We start from the raw sequence: 24,603 nt of genomic DNA on the forward strand, positions 1-24,603 counted from the left end.
TTTCTGCTCTGATTTTTATTATTTCTCTCCTCCTGCTGACTTTGGGCTTTGTTTGTTGTTCTTTCTCTAATTCAGTTAGGCGTAATTTAAGATTGCTTATTTGGGATTTTTCTTGTTTGTTAAGATCTGTCTGTATTGAGATGAATTTTCCTCTTAATACAGCTTTTGCTGTATCCCATATGAGTTGGTATGGCATGTTATCATTTTCATTTGTCTCCAGGTATTTTTTAATTTCTTCTTTAATTTCTTCAATGATCCATTGCTTGTTCAGCAGCGTATCGTTTAGTCTCCACATCCTTGTGCCTTTCTCAGCTTTTTTCTTGTAATTAATTTCTAGCCTTATAGCATTATGATCGGAGAAGATGCTTGTTATTATTTCAATTTTTTTAAATTTGTAAAGGCTTGCCTTGTTTCCCAACATATGGTCTATCCTTGGGAATGTTCCATGCACACTTGAGAAGAATGTGTATTCAGCTCCTTCAGGGTGGAGTGTTCTATATATGTCTATTAAGTCCAATTGTTTTAGTTTTTCGTTTAGCTCCACTATTTCCTTGTTGATTTTCTGTCTGGATGATCTGTCCATTGATGTGAGTGGGGTGTTGAGGTCCCCTACTATTATTGTGTTGTTTTTAACATCTTCCTTTAGGTCTGTTAATAGTTGCTTTATGAACTTTGGTGCTCCTATGTTGGGTGCATAGATATTTATAAGCATTATTTCTTCTTGATGAATTGTCCCTTTGATCATTATATATTGTCCCTCTGTGTCTCTCTTTACCTGCCTTATTTTGAAATCCGTTTTGTCTGATATAAGTATTGCAACACTGGCTTTCTTTTGCTTGCTATTAGCTTGAAGTATTGTCTTCCACCCCTTCACTCTGAGGCTGTGTTTGTCCTTGGGGCTGAGGTGTGTTTCCTGGAGGCAACAAATTGTTGGCTCTTGTTCTTTAATCCATTTTGCCACTCTGTGTCTTTTTATTGGAGAGTTCAATCCATTTACATTGAGGGTGATTATTGATGCATGTGGACTTAATGCTGTCAGTCTGTCACTCATTATCTGGTTTTCCTGCGTTACCTTTGTTTCTCGTCCTGTGTGTTTTAGCCTACCCATTGATTACTGCAATTTCTTATGCTGGGTTTCTTAGATTTTTCCTCATTTATGTTTTGTGGATCTGTTCTGTTTTTTAGTTTAATGTCTACCCTGAAGTTTGTATTTACAATCTCGTGTATAATATAGCCTATTCTCTGGTGGTCTCTGACTTACTTGGCCTAGACTGATTTAGTCCCTTTGCTCTCCCCCTCCTAAATTATTATTTTCATTTCTTATTCCAACTCATGTTATGAGTTTGTAGTTAGACTGATAAGATCGTCTTTGCTTTGGTGGTTTCCTTACCTTTATCCTAATGCTATAGTTGAATATTTGCTATCCTATTCTGGTTCTATCTATCTGTCTCCCTGCTCTGTGGTTTGTGACCCCTTTCTCCCTTTTTTTCTTTTTTCAGGTATGACAGTCTTCTTGAGGATTTCTTGTAGTGGAGGACTTTTGGTTACAAATTCCCTTAACTTTTGTTGGTCTGGAAAAGATTTAATTTCTCCCTCATATCTGATGGATATTTTTGATGGATAGAGTATTCTTGGCTGAAGATTTTTATCTTTTAAGGTTTTGAATATGTCACTCCATTCTCTCCTAGCTTGTAAGGTTTCTGTAGAGAAATCCGCTGAAAGTCTGATAGGAGTTCCTTTCTAGGTTATTTTCTTCTGTCTTGCTGCCATGAGTATTCTTTCTTTGTCTTTCATTTTTGCCATTTTTACTACTATATGCTTTGCAGTAGGTCTTTTTACATTGACAAATCTAGGAGATCTGAAAGTTCCCTCCACACACATTTCTCCCTCAATCCCTAGATTTGGGAAGTTCTCTTCTATAATTTCATTAAGCACACTTTCTGCTCCATTTTCCTTTTCCATGGTCTCAGGAATTCCGATGATTCTTAAATTCTTTCTCCTCATTGAATCCACTATTTCTCTGATATTTTCCTCATTCCTTTTAATCCTTAGTTCTCTTTCTTCCTCTGTCTGGAGCCATTCAGCCTGTCTATCTTTGATTATGCTAATTTTCTCCTCTATGGTGTCTACATGGGCATGCAGGGAATGTGTATTCTGTTTTATCTGGTCCATTGTATTTTTCATCTCTAGTATTTCTGTTTGATTCTTCTTTATAATTTCAATCTCTTTTGTGAAGTAACTCTGGAATTCGTTGACTTGTTTCTCTATCTTTCCCTCTACCTCATTGAGTCTTTTGATGATAGCTACTCTGAACTCATTTTCACTTAGTTTACCTATTTCCAAGTCCTCAGGACTTAATTCTGTGTTTTTATTGTTTTCCTTCTGATCTGGAGCTTTTATAAATTGCTGAACGGTAGAGGAGTGGTTTTTGCGCATGATGGTAGTATTTGGTTGCAGTTACAGCCTGTCGCCACTAGATGGGGGTCAAGTGCAGCGTGTTCTGAGCCCTCCGTGTTCAGCCAAGATGGTGGCAGCCAGCGTGGGTTGCGGAGGGGAGGGGCTGTTTCTCCCGCCAGCTGATCTGGATTCGGATCAGCTCTCTTCTCTGGTCTCCCGGGGACCTGGCTTGATGGGGTCCCCACACATGGAAGCTTTCCCCCCTCAGCGGGTTTCCACTGCACTGGTGTCGGGACTCCTGGACGATCCCCGGGTCGCGTGGCCCCCTCCCCCGTTCCTTCCCTCACCCGTGGGAGCAATTCCAGTCTCTAGGGGAGGGAGTGAAGTTGTCTCTTACCCTGTTCCAGCTCCTCTGAGGGCAGCTCCAGCCTCTCTGTCCTCTGTCTTCTTGCTCTGTAGGTCTCTGACCGTCTCGGCATTAGGGGTCGTTGGTTGAAATTCAGTTTTTCTGTTTGTTTGGTTTTATTTTGGAGGGGAGAAGGTCCCAGGTCAGCTCATCCCACCATTTTGCTCTGCCTCCTCCTGGGATTCCCTCCCCCTTAACTTTTACTAAAAACTACCTTAACCACCTAAAGGAATTTAGACTAGGGGGCCTGTCTCAGAAACAGAGCTATTGCCAGAGATAATTTTTTTATCTGAAAGACTGATCTGCGTGGTAAGGCAGACTTCTAACTACCAATCACCTGCTCTTCTTCTTGTCTGTGACTCACCCTCCCCTCCTCTGAAGCCCCAGGCCCCTAGCCCATTCCTTGGGTCAGGATGGCATATAATCCTCGACTGCCTGGCTTGCCCTCAAGTCTCATATTCTTATGAGGCTCCTGTACGTATGTAATTCAATTTGTTTTTCTCCTGTTCATCTATCTTATGTCAACTTAATTATTAGACCAGCCAAAGAACCTAGAAGGAAAAAGGGAAAATGTTTCCGCGCCTACAGGAATTGGAACCATCACATGTAGAGGTGCCCTGTCCAAGTGTCCTGGGGAAGAATGGAGGTCTGCAAGCTCTGCTTGTTAAACATCTAAGAGAAATTATACCATTGCTTAAATAAGGCCCCATGCAACTAAAATTTGGAGTGCTTTTTACTTTTTATCAGCAAGAGGTCAGCTCAGGCTGATAACCCTGCATGTTGGTTGCACATTAGGACTGCCTATGGGTGATTTTAGATGTCTCTGGTTAATTTCCAAAATGAGGGAAATAATTATGGTTTTGTGTTGTTTTAAAACAAGTTGGTAGAAGACATTTCTCCAATTCTGTGGCCTGTGGTGGAGTACTTTAAAGGGTTCCGTGGGTGGGAGTCATGTCAGGACTTGTGAGCCAGCAGGGCTCAGCAAAGTCCCTTTCCTGTCACCCCCATATTCCTCTGCCCCCAGGCTCGGCGGTTCTCATTTGAGCCAGTCTCAAGCCAAGATAAAGTCCACAGGACTGGGCTCATCTTCTGGTGATCTCTGGAAAGGCTCCCATTCTGACTCAGCAAGAGGTCAAACCTAATGGGTCCAAATGATTTAAGACAGAGTATCAGAGAGGATTAAAAGCATCTGTTTTTCTCTCAAGGGGGCCTGAGCCAGGGTTTGTGCTATGATGACGGCATTTTGGGAGTTCATTCTCATGATCTTGGTTTAGGCTTGATGTGTTTTCCTTAGAATTAGGATTGGAAAGACCTTCAAGGTCACAGGGTTCAACCAATCTTTTTGTTGCTTCAGTCCCTCTTCCATCCTTCCCCAACCACCTGGTGGCCACTGGCCTTGACTTGCACACCTCCAGCCACGGGGTGCTCACTTGCTTAGGAAGCAGCCGTTTGAAGGGCTACTCTGACTGTTCAAATAGTCTTCCTTATACTAGAGTGAAGAGAGAAATAGAAAAGAATTTCATCAAGTGATTTCAGAAACTAAATGTAGGAAATGGAAAATTCTTTAGAGGAAATAAGCCAAGAGTAAATATGAATTATGCTTCAAGTTATGGCCAGTTAGGGAGAAAAGGAAGAATGAGAAAAGGTGAGACAGAGCTGCCTGTGTCCCAGCGTCATTGTGCTCATCTGTGCGGATCCCTCTGTCTACGCCACTGGATTGTGAGGCCTAAAGGCAGTGTTTGTGTCTCATGAATTTTGAATCCCAGGAGACCAGCACAGTGCTCAGCACCGAGTGGGCGCCCCATGTACATCTGTGGAATGAATAACCCTGCCTCAGTTCACCAGCTGGCCCTGGTGGTCTAGCGGTTAAGATTCGGCACTCTCACCGCCACAGCCTAGGTTCCTTTCCTGATCAGGGAACCACATCACCAGTCTATCAGTTGTCACACTGTGGTGACTGCGTGTTGCTGTGATGCTGAAAGCTAAGCCACTGGTATTTCAATACCAGCAGGGTCACCCATGGTGGACAGGTTTCAGCGGAGCTTCCAGCTGAGACAGACTAGGAAGAAGGACCTGGCCACCCACTTCCGGAATGTTGACCATGAAAACCCTATGAATAACAGCAGAGCACTGTCTGATATAGCATCAGAAGGTGAGAGGACGGCGCAAAATGACCAGGCAGGGTTCTGTTCTGCTGTACGCAGGGTCACTAGGAGTCAGAAGTGACTAGACAGCACTAACAGCAACCCTTCAACAAATATTTATGAAATACTTACCAGTACCACTGTCTGGGTATACAGAGATGGGTAGAACAATCCAGCAGAATAAACTCAGATACAGAGGTACATATGGGTTGGAGAGAGAGTGCCAAAAAGAGAGTGTTGGAGGGACTTCCCAGTGGGCATGACTGATGTGAGATGGGTTTTAGAGTATGAATAGGAGTTTTCTAGGTGGAAAAGGAAAAGGAGATTCTGGGCAACTGGAAGATCAAATACAAAATCATGAAGATGGGAATACATTCTGCGTTCAGGGAACTATCAGCAGTTCAGGTACAGCTAAACAATTACATGGGGAGGGACAAGCGTGAAAGCAGAACTGGAGAGGGGAGCAGGAGTCGATCATGAAGGATCTGGGAGGGGGCCAGATAACGAGCTAGGACTTTGCCCTGCAAGCCGGAGAGCAAGGGGAAAATGTTAAGCAGCAGAGCGAGAGGATCAGATGCTTGCCAAAGTTCTGACAAACATCTAGTTCATATCCTGGTTCTGGACGAAATGCAAGTTTTAAAAAGGAAGATAAACATTGTGAACAATTATTTTTAAAGCTGTCTTCCTTCTAACAAACATTTTGAAAAGACAGACTTTTTTCACAATAACATTTTCATATGATTACAAAAGTTATTAATTATACAAAATAAGAAAAATACCTAAAAACATACAAAAAATTTTTTAAGTCAGTGTAATGCACCCACCCAGATGAAATCACTGCTAAAATTGAGTGTTCCTTTCCAGTCACATGCAGAAGGTAGCCCAGAGTGGGGCTGTGTCTGATGAACGCATCGCGCGAGCTGGCGTCCCTGCGGGAAAGGGGCCCCGGAGGAGAGCAGTGGAAGTGGCCGGCTTGGGGCAATACCTGGGAAGAAAGAGAGGACAGCCCTGGTCTGTTCTTCAGCTCTGCCCTTGAGCTCCGGTCTGAGCTCTTGGAATAGAGAGGGGCATCCTCTGCACATTCGCAGGGAATTCAGGCAGCTCTGGTACTTTTGGGCTTGGGCGTCTTGAATATCTGGAGGCCCATGAGATCACCCCTGCACTGGGAGGGGCTTTCCAAAAGGACATCAGCTCTGGTGCAGTGGGAAGAGATGTCCTCAAATGGCTGCCAGGTGGTAGACAGCTCCAGGAGCACGAGAGTGGCCGGATTTGACATGTGAGAGAGCCGAGTGCCCCCTGTGGGAAACGCCTAGAGAAAACTGGGAGTAGAGGGGGCTGGCCATGGCGAGTGGTTAAGTTCACACGCTCTGCTTGGCAGCCTGGGGTTCGCTGGTTCAGATCCTGGGCGTGGACCTACACACTGCTCATCAAGCCATGCTGTGGTGGTGTCCCACACAGAAGAACTGGAAGGACTTACAACTGGGATATACAACTATGTACTGGGCTTTGGGGAGAAAAAAAAAGAAGATTGGCCACAGATGTTGGCTCAGAGCCAATCTTCCTCAAACACACACACACACAAAGACTCCTGAGGATGAGAGCACGTATAAAAATAACTGGGAGTGGAGTAAGCAGTGCAGTCAGCAAATGTCAGCACCAATGCTAATGATGTCTCCTTCACACGCACCAGCACAAGTCAGAAAAGTAAGAAACAGCAACTTGGGACTTCTGGTTAAGATGGCACTACATTCACTCTTTGAGGTCTCCTCATCTATACACACACAAAGCAATGACAGATATAATATTTTTAAAAATTTAAAAGACCAGCTTCTCTCAAAAATAAGATAATCTGTTGACCAGAGATGAAGCAGAAATGTGAAATGGCAAGTGAAACGGAAGCTCAGGTCCTGTCCCACTCTGGGTCCAGAGGCCAGCAGAGGCTTCTTGGAGTCCTGCTGCTGAGAGGTGCTGTGAAGCCCTGGGCTGGGGGCGCCTCTGCTCATGGGAGAGAGCTGAAGAAAGCTGTGGTTGACCATTGCCTGCACTAGGATTTATATTTTGCACTTAGGAGAAAAGGAGAAGTTGACAGAGCCTCGTAGCCAAGAGCTGGACCAGGCCAACTGTTGCTTTGTGGCTGGACCCACAATATCCTCAGACTGTCATGGACAGGAGCTCCAAGCCACTAAAACAAGGCCAATATTAAACAGGGGGTCCAGGAAGCTGGGTGGAAGCAACAGCAAAGGTACAAGAGAAGGGCTGAACATGAACACACATGCACACGCGCACACGCACACGCACACAGACCCCATTCAAGATGAGCCAGCATTCTGGTATTCCAAAAGACCCAAAAAAGAACCAATGCTAAGAAAGACAGCCAATAAAAACAATAATAGGGAGAATTCATTCTGTAAGAAGTGAAAATAGACTTTAGGCATATTTAGAATCCTCAAAGAGAGAAAGGAAAGAAAAATATCCATTAAAAAAGAACTTAAGAAATAAAAATGGACGGAAATGAAACCAACTCCAGTTGTTGTGAAGAAAACTCAATTAAAGATATGGAGAAAAATATGATTATTAAAATTTTAAAATAATTCAATAAGTAGGGTAATTTTTAGACTATACATAGTTGAAGAAAGAATATACAATCCCTAAGATAGCATTGAATAATTCCCTTTGAATAATTTTGTAACTCTTCTTCACTTACCAACATATTTTAAGCATTTCTCTGTATTAAGTATGAATATGTCAAAATGCTGTAAACTAGTCTTCTATATTTAGACGTTGAATTCTCTTATATTTATTCCTTTATCATAAACAAGTTTGTGAGAAATGTTGTGATTAAATCTTTATCCAAGTTTCTGGGGGTTTCTCTCAATTAGATTCCCAAAGGAGAAATTACTGAGCCCCCAAAAGGATAAACTTTTCTAAGTCTTTTTTTAAAGATGGTCCCTGAGCTAACATCTATTGCCAGTCTTCTTTCTTCTTCTCCTCCCCAAAGCCCCCAGTACATAGTTGTATATTCTGGTTGTAGGTCCCTTTGGTTGTGTTGTGTGGGACGCCACCTCAGCATGGCTTGATGAGCAGTGCCATGTCTGCACCCAGGATCCGAACTGGTGAAACCCTGAGCCTCCAAAGCGGAGTGCATGAACTTAACCACTCGGCCCAGGGCCGGCCCTTCCTAAGTCTTTTGATATAGCCATATTGCTTCCCAAAAATCTCGAACCAATCTTTACTTCCACCCATGTTTTAAGAGAATGCCTGTTTCATCAAACACTTGTGAATAAAGGATTATCCTTTAAAATCTATGTCCATTAGATAAAAAATATCTTGCAGTTTTTATTTGGTTTTGTCTGATTCGCAGTGAATTGAGACATGATCATAGAAGGAAAAAGCATGAGATCCTCTTCTCCCCATTTCTTGGGTGAAGTGGGGTATCTTTTACTGTAGCGGGGGCACAGAGCTTCTTTTATATAGCCATGCTCCCAGTTGGTTGTTCTGGGAATTAAGTGCTTTTTTCTACGTTTTTTTGTCAGAGGCATGACGTGTTTTCACCCTAGCCCTACGGCAGATTATTTGTTGATTTGGGCGCCTGATTTTAACTCCTGAGTCTGTAGCCCATGAATTGCCCCTGTTGCTATAGGGTGGAGACACTGCTATGACCACTCTCCTCTGCCAGGACGAGTCAGGAAGTGGACAAACGGCCGGGAAGACAATGCGCCCCTGCCTGTGCTTCTCGCTGCGCCAGCCCTGCCACCTTTCCCCGGAGCCGGCGTTCCCTCACCCGCTCAAGGATGGTGACCTGCAATTATCTCCTTGTTTCTGCATCATTTTCCCCTTCCCCGCTGGATCGTTCTTTCTCTGACTGTTGCCCATCATCTCCTTAATAGCAAAACTTCCTGAAAGAGCTGCCTATATTCAGTTTCACTTTTTATTTATGTTTTTGGAAACCCGCTCCAATCAGACTTCTATCCCCCAAAGAAACCTTTCTTAATAAGATTACCAGTTATCTCCTCATGGCCAAGCAGAGTGGTCCTTCTCCATCCGCAGTGGCATTCGACGAAGGTGAGTACTTTTTCCTTCTTGAACCACCGTCTTCACTTGGCTTCCAGGACCCCACCCTCTCCTAGTTTCCCTTCTAACTCCCTGTCCACTCCCCAGTGCCCTGGCTTATTGATACATCCTGCATTTTTTTTTTAATTAAGAACTTCTGCTTTTTTTTTTTTTAAAAGATTGGCCCTCCGCTAACATCTATTCCTAGTTGTGTTTTTCTTCCTCCTTCTTCCCCCAAAGCCTCCTAGTACAGAGTTGTATATTTGTTAGTTGTGGGTCCTTCTAGTTGTGCTATGTGAGATGCCGCCTCAGTGTGGCCTGACGAGTGGTGCCATGTCCGCGCCCAGGATCCGAACTGGCGAAACCCTGGGTCTCCATAGCGGAGGGTGCGAATTTAACCACTCGGCCGTGAGGTGGGCCCCTGTGTTTTCATTCTAATGAGATGAAATACAGTCTATACCCCTTCTGGGATTGAAACAACTTCCTCATGAAAAACAGGGTAGTTAAGTTCACCGTATACTATCTCAGAAAGTTCTATTATCATTTTGAACTGATACATAAAACTTCAGAGGATAGTGAGTTTTGACCAGCTTTTCTTATCTCCTATTTAAGCCCTGGAAGGCTAGGACACGTCTTCTTCCTCGTGTGTCCCCTGTTGGGCTCGGCCATACTAATGGCTCCACCAGTGGCTGCTGATTTGGTCCTTGTCAGTTTCCTGGGCCTTGAGTGGCTGTCCCTCAGCTTGAGGAACCGTGGAGAGAGCAAACACCATGCCTGCCTCAAGAAACAGGTTTTGTAGGAAGCCCTGGGGTCACGGTGAGCATTAGCATTTGCAGAACATCTCTCACATTGCAAAATGCTTGTGCAAACATATCCCAGGAAATCCCGACAAGACCCCCTTGGGTAGACATCCTGAGCCTCTGTTTATCAGACAGACAAACTGAGGGGTAGAGCCTGGACCAGGAGGCTCTGAGCCCCACTAGTCCTGGAATATAGGTGCACCCTCTGCTGGAGAGCTTGAGCGGGCCTTGCTCATTCCCAACACAGAGCCTTTGCAGGAACGGCCCTTCTTCTGTGGGGCAAGCTTCTGGGAGCTCTCCACCCAACAAACCGGGCTCATCCCTCAAGGCCCAGCCCAAAGTCCACCTCCTCCAGAGGCCCTTCCTGCTGTCCCCAGTCCAGAGTTACACTATGTTCCTGCAGCCCTTACTGTCTGCACCACAAGTTTGGCCTGAACGTGCTGTCTTGCAATGTTTTATACCATTGCTTTGTGCAGAGACTCGGTCCTTGAGTCATTATTTACCTTTTTGTATGTGCACCTCTTCTCTCCCCAGCTAACCCACCTGTCACCTCTAGGTAGGCAGGACCCATCTCCACTCATTTGCTATTCCACTCCTGCATTCCTTCAATAAATATTCTATGCCATTTGAGAGATAAATCAATGATCAAGGAGACATGGTTCCTTCCCTCACAGAACTTATATTCCTTATTCATTCTTTCTATCTACAGAACCTGGTATCATTCACTTGCATCCAGCAGGCAAGAATTAACAGTGACAGCCTCTGGCCAGCAAGTTCCAGCAGCATGTGTCCCTTTGATCTGGTCAAAGCCGAGCAGAGACTATTTTTAAGTAGAAAAGCAGGAAGGACCACAGAGACAAGTTATGTGTGGGGCAGCTTCCGGACAGCAAGCCTAGAAAGGAAATCCTCCTGGTCCCTGTTCCAGGGATGGATCGGGGGGAGCCCCACTCATAAAAGGGTCAGAGTCCTTAGGCCCTGAAGAGGACTTAAGGCTCACCAGGGGAACCCTTCATGGCACAGGTGGGGAAACTGAGGCACACAGAGGGTTTGTGGTTACTCCAGTAGTGGACTCCTAGCACAGTGCTTTTTTTCCTAGGACTCCAGTGAAGTATAATTTCCTGCTAAAAGGAAAGACTGTTGGGAGCAATTCTGGCACTCAGGAGCATACAGGTAAAAAACTTGACAAGACAACAGCACGTGGTTCTGTTACGTCTGAGAGCTGGTTGCAGCATGGCTGGCAGGTGATTCCGGACTGTCCCCCAGGTGGTTCTGGCATAGCCGGCAGTTGATTTTGGCCGGTCCGGCAGGTGGTTCTGGCGAGTCGAGCAGGTGGCTCCGGCCTGTTCGGTAGGTGGTTCTGCCTGGCTTCATGTTTATGACACTGGCTTCAGATATTTTACAATGGGCTGGAAGACACTCATGCTCTGATTCTGAGCATCTCTTCTGTACCCAGCACTGGATCAGGGACAACAGGGAGAGGGTGACCAACAAATGGTCTTGTGCTCAAGGAACTCATGTGGGACAATTAACTGTTTAGCAAGTGTGGCCAGTGAGCCGCATGATGGGGCTGAGACCTGTGAGTGAGAAGGGCTGGTCTTGAGTGGATCTCTGCCCTCCCTGGCAGCCCATTGACCCTCTCTAAGCCCGATCACGTCTGCTCTTCCTACCAGATATAAAGAGGAAGAAGTTGTGAGGATTAAAGAAAAGACCATAGGAGGAAGCCCCTGGCCCAGAACAGACATTCAATTCCTTTGCACACATTCCAAAGGTTGTTTTGATTATTCTCAACCACCTCCTTTGTTTCCCACATCCCAGAAAAAGAATCCTGATTAGTCTTCTTGAAGCAGAAATAGCTGAGTAGACGTGACCCTGACTGCCCACCGGGGTCATGGTCCTGATGCTCCAGCTCACCCCACAGCCCACAGCATTGGCTCTTTGGGTCCACCACTTGATGCATGAGGCTACCATGCTTCCTCTCCCTAATCCTCATTTTTCTTATCTGTAAAAAGGATAGATGTCAGCTCCTGCCCCTTCCTCCTTCCCTTCTCCATCTCTCCTGGAGGGGTCTGTTCTCCAGAGTGGGACAGAGCTCCAGGCCTGGGCAAGAACCCCTCCTCCGTGGTCGTCCTACTCCCCTCCCACCCTCCTTCTGCGTCCTTAGCACAGGAGTCCCACTTACTGCAGCAGCAGCCAGCTGCCCCTGCCACCAGCATTGAGCTCAGGAGCTGGGTGACATGTGTGAGGTACACTCCTTTTTATGAGAGAGGGCAATGGTGGGGGGGATTGCTGTGTGAAGCCGGCTGCACAAAGAAGTCCACCTCCCTCCTCCCTGCTCTGCCTCCACTTTTGAGCTTGGAGACGTCTAGAGACTTTAGAAATTCTAGAGAAATTAGGTCTGGCTACAGCCTTGAAGGTAATTTATTCCAGTGGCTTCCAAACACTTAAAATTAATTTTTAGTTATATGGGAAAAATTCTGACTCCCCAGTAAAAATGTGTAGACAGATTTTTTTCCATGAAAGATCTACTGCAACCTTTCCTTTATAGATGGGGAAACTGAGGCCCAGGGAGTGGATGTGATGCTGGCTCAACATAAAGTTGACACAAGGGAAGCCATATTGTAGAAAAGAAACCGTATTGCAACTTTGAATGACCTGTGATTAACTAGCCCAGACATGCTCTGTAGATTATTTGGCCCCTCCCAGCTGTTATAAGTTGATAACTTTGTTCCTTTGAGTTTCTTACGAATGTGATGACTCCCGGGCAGAGAGCCTATGCTGATAGCCATCATGATGACAACTGAATGATCAGGGAGTAGGGCATTGCTTCATTCTCTGATGCATATCCAGTAAACAAAGGACTATCAGGAACTGGGACCAGACGTCTACCTCCACCGAGACCAGCCGCCTCCCCACCTGGAGGCCAGCCCCATATGTAACTGGCCTGTAGTCTTTGTTCTGTAAGATGGTTCTTTTGCACATGAGTTGGCCATCTTCCCTCTTGCTATCAAGCTGTAATAAAGAAACCCTTTCTCTCCTCCTACCTTGCCTCTTAACTATTGGCATGTCTTGCAGTGGGCAGATGACCCCCTTGGGCAGTAACAGATGTGGCTTCCTGGAGGTAACTCAGGAGTTGGTGGAGCTTGGACTGGAGCCCGGGTCCCCTAACAGAGGGCTCTTCCCCTGGCTCCACACTGAGGAGGTGGTTGCAAAACACGAGGCTCAGCCCTGCCTCCAAGATGCAAGAAGGAAGAAGGAGGGTGGAGTACTTGTGGCTTACGTGAGAAAAAAATCTTGGGCTGATCCAAGAACTCTGTAATTTATGCTTAGTCAAGTTTCCTAGGAATTGGTTCTTAGAATAAGACTAATAGCTATGAACTCAGACTTTTCATTGGAAGACTTAAAATATTATTCTTGCTTTTTGTTGTTGAGTGCCAAGAACTATCAGGCTTTGGGAGTCCCAAAGGCAGGAAATGTGAGCCATGAATGTCAGACCCTGTGTGACCTTGTGTCACCGACTAGTTGCCCCAAGGAACTCAAGGGTGGGTTTGGATATTTCAACTGTTGTTCTACATTGTTCTTTTCCTTTTGTTATGTTAAGGAGATGCAATCACCACCCACCCTGAGCCAGACCAAGCCTCACCAGGAGAGCTGCACCTATGACCTTTGCCTTATTTTTAATGCTCAGATCTCTCCAGGAGGAGCTTAGGCCTTATTACCATAACCTGCAGCATATATGGAAGCATGTTTTCCAACTGAGCTTGCACAAGTGAATACCCTCCTCTCCTTTGTAAATATTCATTCCCCGTTTGAAATAAAAGTCCCTGCTTCCCTTTTTTCGGGGATGCCATGACTCTGGAAATGATTCCTCATGGTCTCCTATTTGCTGCAGGTACACTTTATCTTCTGAGACAACTGCTTCTGGTGGAGAGTCTGATTTAACTATCCAGGAGAGAACCCACTTTGGTTTCAGTAACACTTGGAGAATGCCTGTCTCTGGTTGCCCGTGAGTGGTGGCCTGAGCTCTTCACCAAAGCAGACTTGCCTCGTGTTTCCTGCTTTCTCTACCTTGCCTTGTCCTTCTTTTCTTCCCTTCCCTTCCCTTCCTTTAACCCTGTACAGTTTGCACCCATGGGAATCACAGCATGAATGACAAGACATTTCTTTAAGGCAGCAGCCCCAGCTTGTCCCCAGAAAACTGGTTCACAAGAGAAGCTGTGGAGCACCCAGCAATTCGGTGCACACTGGCATGTTACAGGCTCCGTCTTGACCAAACATGTCCCAGCCAGCAGACGAGAGGCCGTCACCTCTCTCCAGGGTCTGAGTTCACCTGAACCTGCTCCTTAAATCCTGGAGATGTGGAAGGCTTGGGACCACAGCAGTGTTACCACACCAGGTTCGTTTTTGCCCACTGCCCAGAAAGCCAAACCCCAAGCCAGTGAGATTGCAGCAGAGAGAGAGTTTAATCACAAGGCAGCCAAGTGAGCAAGCAAGAGCATGAGTTTCAAACCCGCTTCCCTGAAAATAGAGATTCAGGGATATTTACGGGATGGGGGGGTCAAAGTGGTCTGAAGTGTAGAGATAGATGATTGGAGGCAAGGAGAGGTGAGGTAATTGATGATCTGCACAAACGTAGTCAGACTTCATGCCTCTTCATAGGACGCATGTTCATAAAATGGCAGCATTAGCATGATCTGGGGGTGGAGTTTTAGCCTCTTGATGGCAAAAGGTCACTTATGGGGCATCTGTGCAAGCCCACTTGATGGGTTGGTGATCTCCACCAGCCTGGAGTGGACAAAGGGGTTCTAATTCCTGAAGAACAACTCAAACATCCATTACCATGGTGACCCAGGCTCCAGGGAGATGTCATCTATAAGAGCTTAGTGGGAGTCAGAGAGCATATTGTCTAAACAGCACAGTTAACAAGGGGTGGGTTAAACAGCTAAAAGCTATAATCAGTAATTGTGAAAAGGAAAAAAAACCTCTAACCTCTAGCTACTTAATCATCAAGGGCTGTTTACCAGTTTCAGCAGCATTGTATGGTTCAGGAAACCTCTGGAAACAGTAAGGCTCTTGGTTTTAGCATCAAGCATATGATAGTTCTCCTCATTTCTTCACCTCTTGAACTCCTACTCAACCTTCAGTTGCCACTACATATGTTCCCTTCCCTATTCTTGAATTGAAGGAGAAGAACTTATTGAGAATTTAATGTATTGCAAGAATTTACTGATAAATTAATTCATGTCATTTGGCACTCTTGTTGACTCACTAGGAAAGAACAAAAGCTATCTGGAGCCCTAGCCCTTGGAGGGTAGCCTGATTTTCTTCCTATCATCATGCAGGATCTCACGTCCCCTAAGAAGCAATAAACAATTCTTCCTGTTTCTGAGTCTGAGAGAGGAAGCCGAGTGGGTTGGGAGGGGGCCCTGGTGGGAGAATGGGTGCCTGGAGACAACCTCTGAACAGGAGTTTGTGTTTGGAAAACAATGGAGGCAGTTAAGCTGGAATTATGCCAGAGGGGAGGAGGTTAGGGACTTGGTCCTCCAAGGCAGAGGTGAAGAACGTTTGTATTTAGAAAGTGTTCACCACGCAGCACAGAGCACTGAATACAGCATCTCCCTGAAATACCACTGCTGACTCACTCACACACAGCACTGTTAGAGACAGCTTTTAAGCATTTGGGACCCAGGTTGGCGTGGAGATGCTGTTGTCCCAAGGTAGGGGGTCCAAACCTCCCCCCCGCCCCCGCCCCCTCACAGAGCGGGGAAGGCCAGTTCTGCATCTTGTCACCAGGAGCAACAGCTGCCATGGCAACAAGAGGCTGCACGACCGCCTCCTCAGACTCCTAAGAGCTGAGGGGGCCCTGTGCAAACCCAGGGGAGAGAAGAAAGCAAGGATATGACCATACAGAATTTCTGTTCAACCTTGTGTAAGGAGGGTCCAAACACGATTTAATTTCCTTTTAATAAAAGCAAGTCATGCACGTGGTGAAAACTGAAGCAGCACGAGAGAGCAGACGAGGAAGAGAGTCTTCCTCCGTCCTTGGTCCCTGGTCTCACTTGGTGTACGTATTCATTACACATGATTACAGAGAAACACACACACACACACACACACATGCCAGAGTATCCTGTTCTGTCCTTTGCCTTCCGCCATCTGCTTTGAAGATCATTCCATGTCAGCTCACTCAGCACCACCTCATTCTTCTTCATGGCTGAAAGCGTCCCACTTCTGACCCCCTTTTGATGGGTTTACTTTGATTTAGAGACCCTCAGGAGTGTTACATTAACTGCACCCCAAGTGTCGTGGTATAATTTCATTCCTATATTTATACAGGCATTTATATTTACATATATTTATGTCTAATATTCCATGTATTACCAAGATTTGTATCTGCATCTCCCTCCCTCCTATGATGTGAGCCCCCCAGAAGCAAGGTCTGAGATGGAAAGTGGTTTAGCAGTGGCCAATTGCTAGGAATGAGGGGACGCATAGGGAGCTCCTTTGTGGTGATGGAACAACTCTGTATCTCGGTTGTGGTGATGGGCACACAAACCTTACATGTGATAACAGTACATAGAACCATGCACACATACACACATGTACACACACAAATGAGTAGTACATGTAAACACTGGTGAAATCTGAATAAGGTTTGTGGGGTTGGACCAATGTCAATTTCCTGGTTTTAATATGACACTGCAGTTTTCTTTCAGATGTCACCATTGGGGGAAACTGGGTGAAGGGTACATGAGACTTTTCCCTACCATATTGGGAACTCCCTGTGCATCTATAATTATTTCAAGTTGAGAAGTTAAAACAAAAAGGTTGGAGTCTCCTGCATCCTAGTATCCTATTCCCAGCCCCTAGTGCAAACCCTGGCACAGAGAGGTGCTCAGGAAATGTTAGCTAGAGAAGAAAAGAGTCCCTCCTTGCTGCACCTCAGTTTCCCCATCTGTACAATGAGGCCACTGGACAGAACGATCTCTGGTGGCCGCACATCCCACACATTTCCAGTCCTCACTGTTCCGTTTGGGCCGCGCACGCTCCTGCCTGTGGAACCAGTCAGCTGATTCTCTTTTTAACACTGATCTCCCCACACTCCCTCTCACCCCCAGGCCCCACAGGCTGATACCCCATACATTTCCAGCAGACTATAACAGTAGTGGGCAAAATTAGTAGCCAAATTAAAATGGAAGATGCAGCACTTTTTGAAAACTGGTCTTTCTGAATGCCTCTGATGTGAGGAGTAAAGGACTCTGCCAGATATGTTCAGCGAGGCCCGGTTTACCCTGTGGGCTGAAAGCACACAGCCACCTGGAAGGACCGTGCAATAATTAAGTCTGGGGTCTCTGGGCTCCCACCTTTCCTCCAAATGAAGCTGCCTTTCCGTTGTCTCTCTTGACCAAGCCCTGGACTTGCTAGAATTTAAGGATGTACTGGCTTGGAGTAGACAGTGTTGGTGCTCCATCCAGACACTCTTTCATCATTTCTGTGTCCCTGTCCACCTCCCAGGGCAAGCACCACCACCTCTTCTGGGGAAACCGCCCTAGGCTGCTTGCGCGGCCTCACCATAAAGCGAGAAAGGCTGGGGTGCCTGGGAGTTGACATCCTCTCCCTCTCCCAGCGGGTGATGGGCAGGGCAGGATGAGAACCCAGCTCAGCTTGGGACATCTGAGGTGGCGTTTACACTCTAGACTCCCCGCGTGGGATCGGGCAGAAGCCACCCTCATAGGCCTTTCGTCTGAGGGTCCCCCTGGCTTGGCTTCCCCCTTCCCTGTCCTGCTTCCCATCCCCTTACCTGTGTCTCCTGGCAGCTTAATAAACGACTTGCCTATAAATCCACATCTCAGTCTCTGCTTCTAAGGAACCCATTTAAGCAATGCTATTCCCAAACAAGTTCTAGCCATTGAAATTTGTCTAAATGCCGCTCCTAAAGTTAGGGTGGTGTCCTCATGGAAGCTCCCCCCTCCCAGACCTAGGCTTGGTGAGGTCCTCCTCAGAGGGCAGAGGGGGAAGATAGTTAGAGGAGGAGATGAGAGCAGGGGCAGCTGGAAGAGGAAGAGGAAATGGTGACTCTATCAAAACCTAACATCGGCTACAGATTTAACCTGCTATTGACAAACCAGGACTCAGCCAGAGGTCAAGGACCCTGCAGGGGGCCGGGAGGAGGAGGTGCAGTTTGCGTCTCTTGGTCAATTCGGCCTCTACCAAACATGGAGCTGGCCTGTCTACCTTTGCCCCCTACTCTCCTGTTTCACCTTCCACTTCCCTCCTTGTCCCCCTCCCACAGCTCTAGGACCCAGGGCTCTCTCCAGACTATATTATTTAAATAGCATTATTGAGGAATGAATACATACAGTAAACTACAAATACTTGAAATGTGCAATTTGATATGTTTTGAAATATGTATATATCCATGAAACCATCACCACAAAAACCATCATCCCCAAAAGTGCCTGTTGACTTTGCATCTTGAGTCAGTGTTGGAAAGACATAGCAACGTGGGGGTAGCAACAGTGAGAGTCCAGAGACAGGGGTGCCAGGTGATGTCCTGATCACACTGTTCCTGAAGGTGACTTTGCTGTGTTCCTAGCTACCAGTTTCCCTTTGCGTGATGATTCTGACCCTGTCTTTATAACTTCTCCATCAGTTCTGTTAACATCTCAACTGTCTTCTAATCAGTGTTGCTTAAGTTACCCAGAGCTGACATCTATTGCTTGTAACTTAAAACATTGACTAATAGATGGTAGGGGTGGGATGTGGTTGGAAATAGGTCACTGGATAGAGATTTCTAGGCAGGGGCTGCCCCAAGCCCTTCAAATCCATTGAGACAGGGTGCTCTAGAAGGTTGCCTTCTGCTTGGGGTCTCCTCCGTGACCCCTGTACACCTCTCAACAGGGGCTGCTTAGGAGCAGGACAAGAGACATGGCTCTGCTTGCCCACCTGACTTCTGTCCTCCCTGGGAGCGTCCAGGACCCCAGATTGCCCTGCCCCTGCCTGCTGATGTGATAACAATAATGAGGCAACTACACCGTAATAACTGAAGCAGATCGGAGTGGAGGTTGGGAGCACAGACTGGCAGAGGGGCGTGCCTGGACTCTGCATCCTGGCCCTGTCATTTTAATTACATGTGCCCAGGCCTCTGTTTCCTCGTCTGCTAAATAAACAGCACCCACCTCACTGGTTGTGCTGAGATTCAGTGAGATGATCCAGGTAGAGCTTAGGTCTGGGCCTGACTGCTGTAAGGGTCCCAGGATTTGTTTCTCCCAGGTAAGGTAAGACATGCAGACATGGAAATGACTGTGACGAAGGAAGAAGTTTGTTATACTCACAGATCCCTAGAAAGAGAGGCATGCCATGCCATGCAGGGCCACATGGGGAAGCACCAGGGTCAGTCAGGAAGCAGAGGGAGCAGGGACACTGGGCAGGAGCCTTTATTGTGGTCTCCACAGGGAGGATGGGTGAGGCAGGGTAAGCAGGCTGAGGACTGGCTAGTTTGAATAATTTGGCAGACTCTGGGGCACAGGAACTGTCCCTAGTGTCTGGTACCTGGCCCTGAGGTGATTAGGAAATGGAACTAGTACCCCAGAGCGTAAGATCTCAACAAAGGAGGTGGTTGGGGGTGTGGGCTCCGGATTGGTTGGTTTGCATATGAAAGATGTACTGGCAGGTGAGTTATTTGCTATTATTAGGAATTAACTGCCTCTGGGAGGCACAATTCCTTCAGGGTCAGCACGGCCCCAGATGTGAAAGCACAAAATACGGAAAATAAAAAGACATGGTTAATGTACTGATACACGCCCAATACATTTTCACCCCCTGGCTATATGCCCTTAGACATTCTCTTGTGCCTTCCTGCAACAGCCCTGTGAAGTTATTTTGATTACTCCCTTTCCACAGATGAAGAAACCGAAGTTCAGAGAGATTAAGCAATTTACTCTTTGCCACTGGTCAGTAAGTGGCAGAGCCAGGATTAGAACCTGTCTGACCCCTGAGCTCTGTGCTGTGTTGGAAGCAGGTCCTTGCGTGAGCCCCTCTGGCCCAGGCGGGCCCTCACAGGGCCTCCTTCCTTCAGCACGGAAGAGTGGCTTTGTCCTCGGTTTCCTGTCAGACCTCACTGTCTAAAGTGGCTCTGAGTACTTTCATCTGGACTGGCCTCCAGCCTGCACCCCACTGGCCACACCTCTGCCTCAGGCCACCCCACTCAGGGAGAGATGCAGCAGTCCCTCAGCCACCAAAGGGCCACGTCAGCACATTTGCAAGAACAGGAGGCCTTTAGGGCTGAAAGCGGTCGCCCAAGGGTCTCAGCTCCCCTGCATGGATCTGGAGGCCCAGGAGGGGCCGTGGTCTAGGACAGAGGAGCAGCAGGGCCAAGGAGCTGAGGGCATGTGCAGGAGGGGAGGAGACGAGTGGTCGTGTGTGTGCACACATCTGTGTGTGCGTGTTTGCGTGCATTGAATGGTGGCAGGTGAGTGGCCAGGGCCCAGGGTGCAGATGTGTTAAATAGTCTAGGACACATTTCCAAATCTTTCCCCTACTGTGTCCACCTGAAGAAAAGGTCTGTTTTCTACATTCTTTAGGACTGCATACATGGGCATCATTGGTCAACAGCAAACTTACCTGATAATGGGCTATATCATTATTTCCTGGGGTTTCTCCCATCTTGGTGGAGCGCTGCCACCTTAGCTAAAACAGGCTATTTCTCTGTTCTCCCTGTGTATGAGTCTCACTTCCCCACATCATCAGGCAGGCTGCTGAGGACCAGCATGGGCCTGTCCCTTGTCACCATTCACCTGGGAGAGGGACAGAACACTTGGGCTCAGGCAAAACCACTGCTAACACCCTCATGCATTGAGTAAAATCAATGTGAGGATCCTTGATGCCAAACAGGAAGTGAACAGACTCCCTTTTGGCCTCTTGAGGCTGAGTTGTCCTGGACATAGGGCAACCAGAACTTTCTCAGTTTATCACTGAAAATCCCGTGTCCTGCGAAACCCCTGATCCCAGGAAAACGGGAAGAGTTAGTCCCCCTACTCAGACACCGGTGCTCTTTGCTCCTCAAGCCCTCTCCCGGGGCTCCTGAGGGTGACTGGCAGGGAGCAGAGCCATCCTGTGGGACCTGCCGACGCCCTTAGTCATGCGTTCCCAGGCACAAGTCCCGCTAGCAGCTCCCTGAGTATTGGCTCTTGGCACGAGCAGCAGGTTCAATTTCTCAGCAGTTTGGGTTCGATCCCAGCAGCTGGAGAGATTCAGAGGGCCACGAAAGGACTAAAGGACCATGCTTATGGGAAGACATGAGTCAGAAAGGAAATCAAATTGAATGAGTTCCTTGGAAGGGCGAGAAAGGAAATAAAACTGAATGAGTTCTTCCAAGGGGCGAGATCTTGTCTTGAGACAAGAAATGGACAGGGTGCTCCTGGAGGTGGGAGGCTTCTGTAATTTTAGTAAAGGAAAACAGGAATAGACTCCCGCCCCCAGATGGCTCGTAAGATCATCACACAGCCTGCGTGCCCTGGCAGTGGTCTGCTGCCCCAGGATTGCTGAATAAGACTTACCAGCAGATTTAGGCACGGCTAGAGTGAGATCAAAATGCTGGAAAGACTCTAAGTTCTGAAGCAAAGTTAAAAGCTCAGCTACGAATTTGCACGCAAGGGGGAAAACACAAGGAAGGTGGGTCTGGAAGGGATTCAGAAGCAATTCAGGAATGCCCAGCCTGCCTCGAGCTGAGTGAGCAGAGGAGCAGGAGGAGAGAACACAGAGAAGGCAGGACCCTGAGTCCTCTCCTGGTGGGGGAGAGATGACTCACTTACTGAGAACTAAAATGCCCACTTGACCGAGGCCTTGCCCTGGACCGGAGCTTTACAGTTGGCCAAAGCCTCCACAAGTGTACAGTCATTGGTCTGATCCTCACAGTCACCCTGTGATGTATGAAGGCAGTGGTCACCCCACTTTGTAGGTGACAGCAAGAGAAACACTCCCAGAGCAGCGGCAATGAGCCTCTGTGAGAATCAAATGTGGAGGGAAGAGCTGGAGAGGTTGCTGCCCACCACGGCCAGCAACGTGTCGGCCCCTCATCTTACATTACATGGTGACAGTGGCTTGTCCAGGCTGCCTGGGACAAAATGAAGAGCAAGCGGCTCACTTCAGCCTAAAAATCAGTAGGGGCCTTGAAGCCTAGCAGAAGATGCACTTTTGGCTTTTGTGTCAAAAGATTTCTACAGATTTACTGGACACCTGCTGTGAACCAGACCCTGGGGAGCCACAGAGATGGCTCAGACACACATTGTAGCTGCAGGACTCTTCCTATCCAGAGGGGAGGCAGTCACAAAATGGATGAGGAGTGACAGTAATGGCTAATACCATATTATCGGCTGTTGACGGTGTCGACACTGCGTGAGCACTCTATCTCGTTTAACTCTCCCCACAGCCTGACAAGCTGGTACTGCGATCAAGTGAAGCACCGGGCTTGGGCAACAGTGAGCAGTGGGCAAATGCCAGCTACAGTTTAAAATAACCATCAATCTTGTTTGAGAGAAGAACGAAATGAGGCTTAAAGGGGTCAAACGATAGGCCCACGATCCCATACTCTAGACTGTTTGATGCCAAAGTCCATTCATCTTGACCACTGATGCCAGTGGTTCTTAAACCTATGTGTTTGTCTAAAATACAGCTTCCTGGGTGCTCCTGCTGGAGATTTAGAGTTAGTCAGTTTGGTAGGGGGTTATGACGATGAGAAGGAAGTGCAACTAGTATTTAAGAGCAAGGGCTCTGGAGTCCAATAGCTTTGGTTTAGATCCTACTCTGCTTCTCACTGGCCTTGTGACCTTGCTTCACCTCACCAGACTCAGTTTCTTGATCTGTAAAATGGGTAATAACATTATCCTTTATGTTAATACACTCTAAAGGCAGTTTAGTAAAATGGTTGAGAGCATGAACTCCAGGGTCAGACTGCCCAAGTTCAAATCTGGCTGCACCACTCCTACTATGACCTTGTGCTTAACCTCTGTGTGCCTCAGTTTCTTCACCTGCAAAATGGGAGTGATATTAGCACCTCCCTCAAAGGGCTGTTAGATTTTAAAGTGCTCATACTTGTAAAGCTGAGAATAAGGCCTGAGGAGGGGGACGGGCTCAGACAGTGTCAGCTGCTATTGTTAATATTGTTATCACTGCCATCACCATCCTGGCAAGAGAAAAAGAGGCTTTACCTAGGGCAGTGGTCGTAGGAATACAGGCAAAAAATCCAAAAGCTGAGCTCTGAGGGGCACCAAGAATGAGAGAGGGAGAGTATGTTGACCTCCATCCAAAAGCTGTTGGTGAGGGCAGAGGGTGGAGCTGGGGCTTGTCATGGTTGTGCCACTGGCTTGCAGGGTGGCCCTGAGCAAGGCCCTCTCCTCTCTTGAACTCAGTCGTATCATCTATAAATGAGAGGCCCGGATCAGCTTAGCTTGTGGATCTCTGGTATTAACACACTGAGATCCTAAGAGATTTCACACTCACGTTTTTTAAAAATTCCCTTGTTTTCTGGTGAGTTAGGGCATCTTCCTGTGTTTCTAAGTTATCACATTTTAGGCTTTCTGAAGGATGGGTTGATTTTCAACATCAAACTGGCACAGATCCATGGAGCAAGGCACAAAAGGGTGTTTCTACGACTAAAAGGGAAGCCTGAAGGCTACTGATTGACACAGCCTGCAGATCCTATCTTGGCGACCCGGACCAGAAAGCTTATCTGACCCTCCTTTCAAGAAATGTCAGCATGGCCTCTGAGAGGCTGTGAAAGGAAGCAAATGCAAGAGGTGTGGCCCTTTCCCCAATTTCCTGCCACCTACACAGGGACCAAGTATCCAGGATTGAGGGGTCTCAGTCAATGGAGATGGCCACCTTGGGTTAGTCGCCTGCTCAGCTAGCTCCTGCAGAGCTGGATAAGGATGGCAGGAACCACAGCCCGCTGTAGCAGAGACAGATCCAGAATCCTGCCTCCGGACTCCTAGTTATTCCTTCAGACAAGAACAGAGATGTCCATAGCAGCCAGCATTCAGCAATGAATGCTCATTCGGCAACAAACTCTGCGTTTGATCCTGAGTGGGTTAATTTAGTATTAGATTTCCAGCTGACGTTCAGATAGTGAAATCTCTCACTTCTGCTACAGCTGGTGATGTAACTAGGAGACCAGGCCCTCCCCATGACTCCTGGAACACGCTCCACAGAGAAAGAAAATTCTCTTTCCATAGTGAGAAAGCTAACCTGCCAAAAAATACTTACACTAAACAAAGCAAAACAAAATCTACAGAGTCAAAGCTATTGCCAGTTCTTCGTGCTGCTAAACGTAGATCTTCAGGAGATGGACGGATGTTTATCAGAGCCTCTTTATCCATTTTGAACTGTGAAAATGGACCTAGTGCTTGATGTAGAATTGGGTTGGAGAGCTGGAAGGTACTGGAATTTTGGGTTGAAGTCTGGCAGCTACAGAGGAAAGAGTTGTGAAGTGGATGTGGAGGGTCCAAGAAGATGATAGTAAGCTGGGGCCAAAGAGAACAGTGAGCAATACACTCCCCTTGGTGAGGAATGGCAGTGAATTGTTGGAGGTATGGGCTTAGAGTTGGCTAAGAATTTACTCTCAAAACAAATGTGTGTAGCTGAGTCCACTTTTATCAGAGTCCACTGTATTACTGGGAGTTCTCCAAATTAAATCCTATGCAGCATATACCATTTATTAAAAGAGAAGTACAGTCAGCCCTCTGTATCTGCAGGTTTGCATCCCAGGATTCAGCCAAGCTCAGATTGAAAGGCCTGCGATGGTTGCATCTGT

At 47.0% G+C, this 24,603-nt stretch overlaps 1 long non-coding RNA gene across 1 annotated transcript; it reads left to right on the forward strand.

The window, feature by feature from the left end:
* The first annotated feature begins 8,450 nt into the window (after positions 1–8,450).
* On the forward strand, positions 8,451–11,780 carry LOC124233102 (uncharacterized). The gene is made up of 2 exons (XR_006886974.1): positions 8,451–9,009; positions 10,894–11,780. It is a non-coding gene; the product is annotated as an uncharacterized LOC124233102 (long non-coding RNA).
* The last annotated feature ends 12,823 nt before the right edge of the window (positions 11,781–24,603 follow it).

The sequence above is a fragment of the Equus quagga genome, unplaced genomic scaffold (assembly GCF_021613505.1).
Source record: "Equus quagga isolate Etosha38 unplaced genomic scaffold, UCLA_HA_Equagga_1.0 153_RagTag, whole genome shotgun sequence".
Lineage (NCBI taxonomy): Eukaryota > Metazoa > Chordata > Mammalia > Perissodactyla > Equidae > Equus > Equus quagga.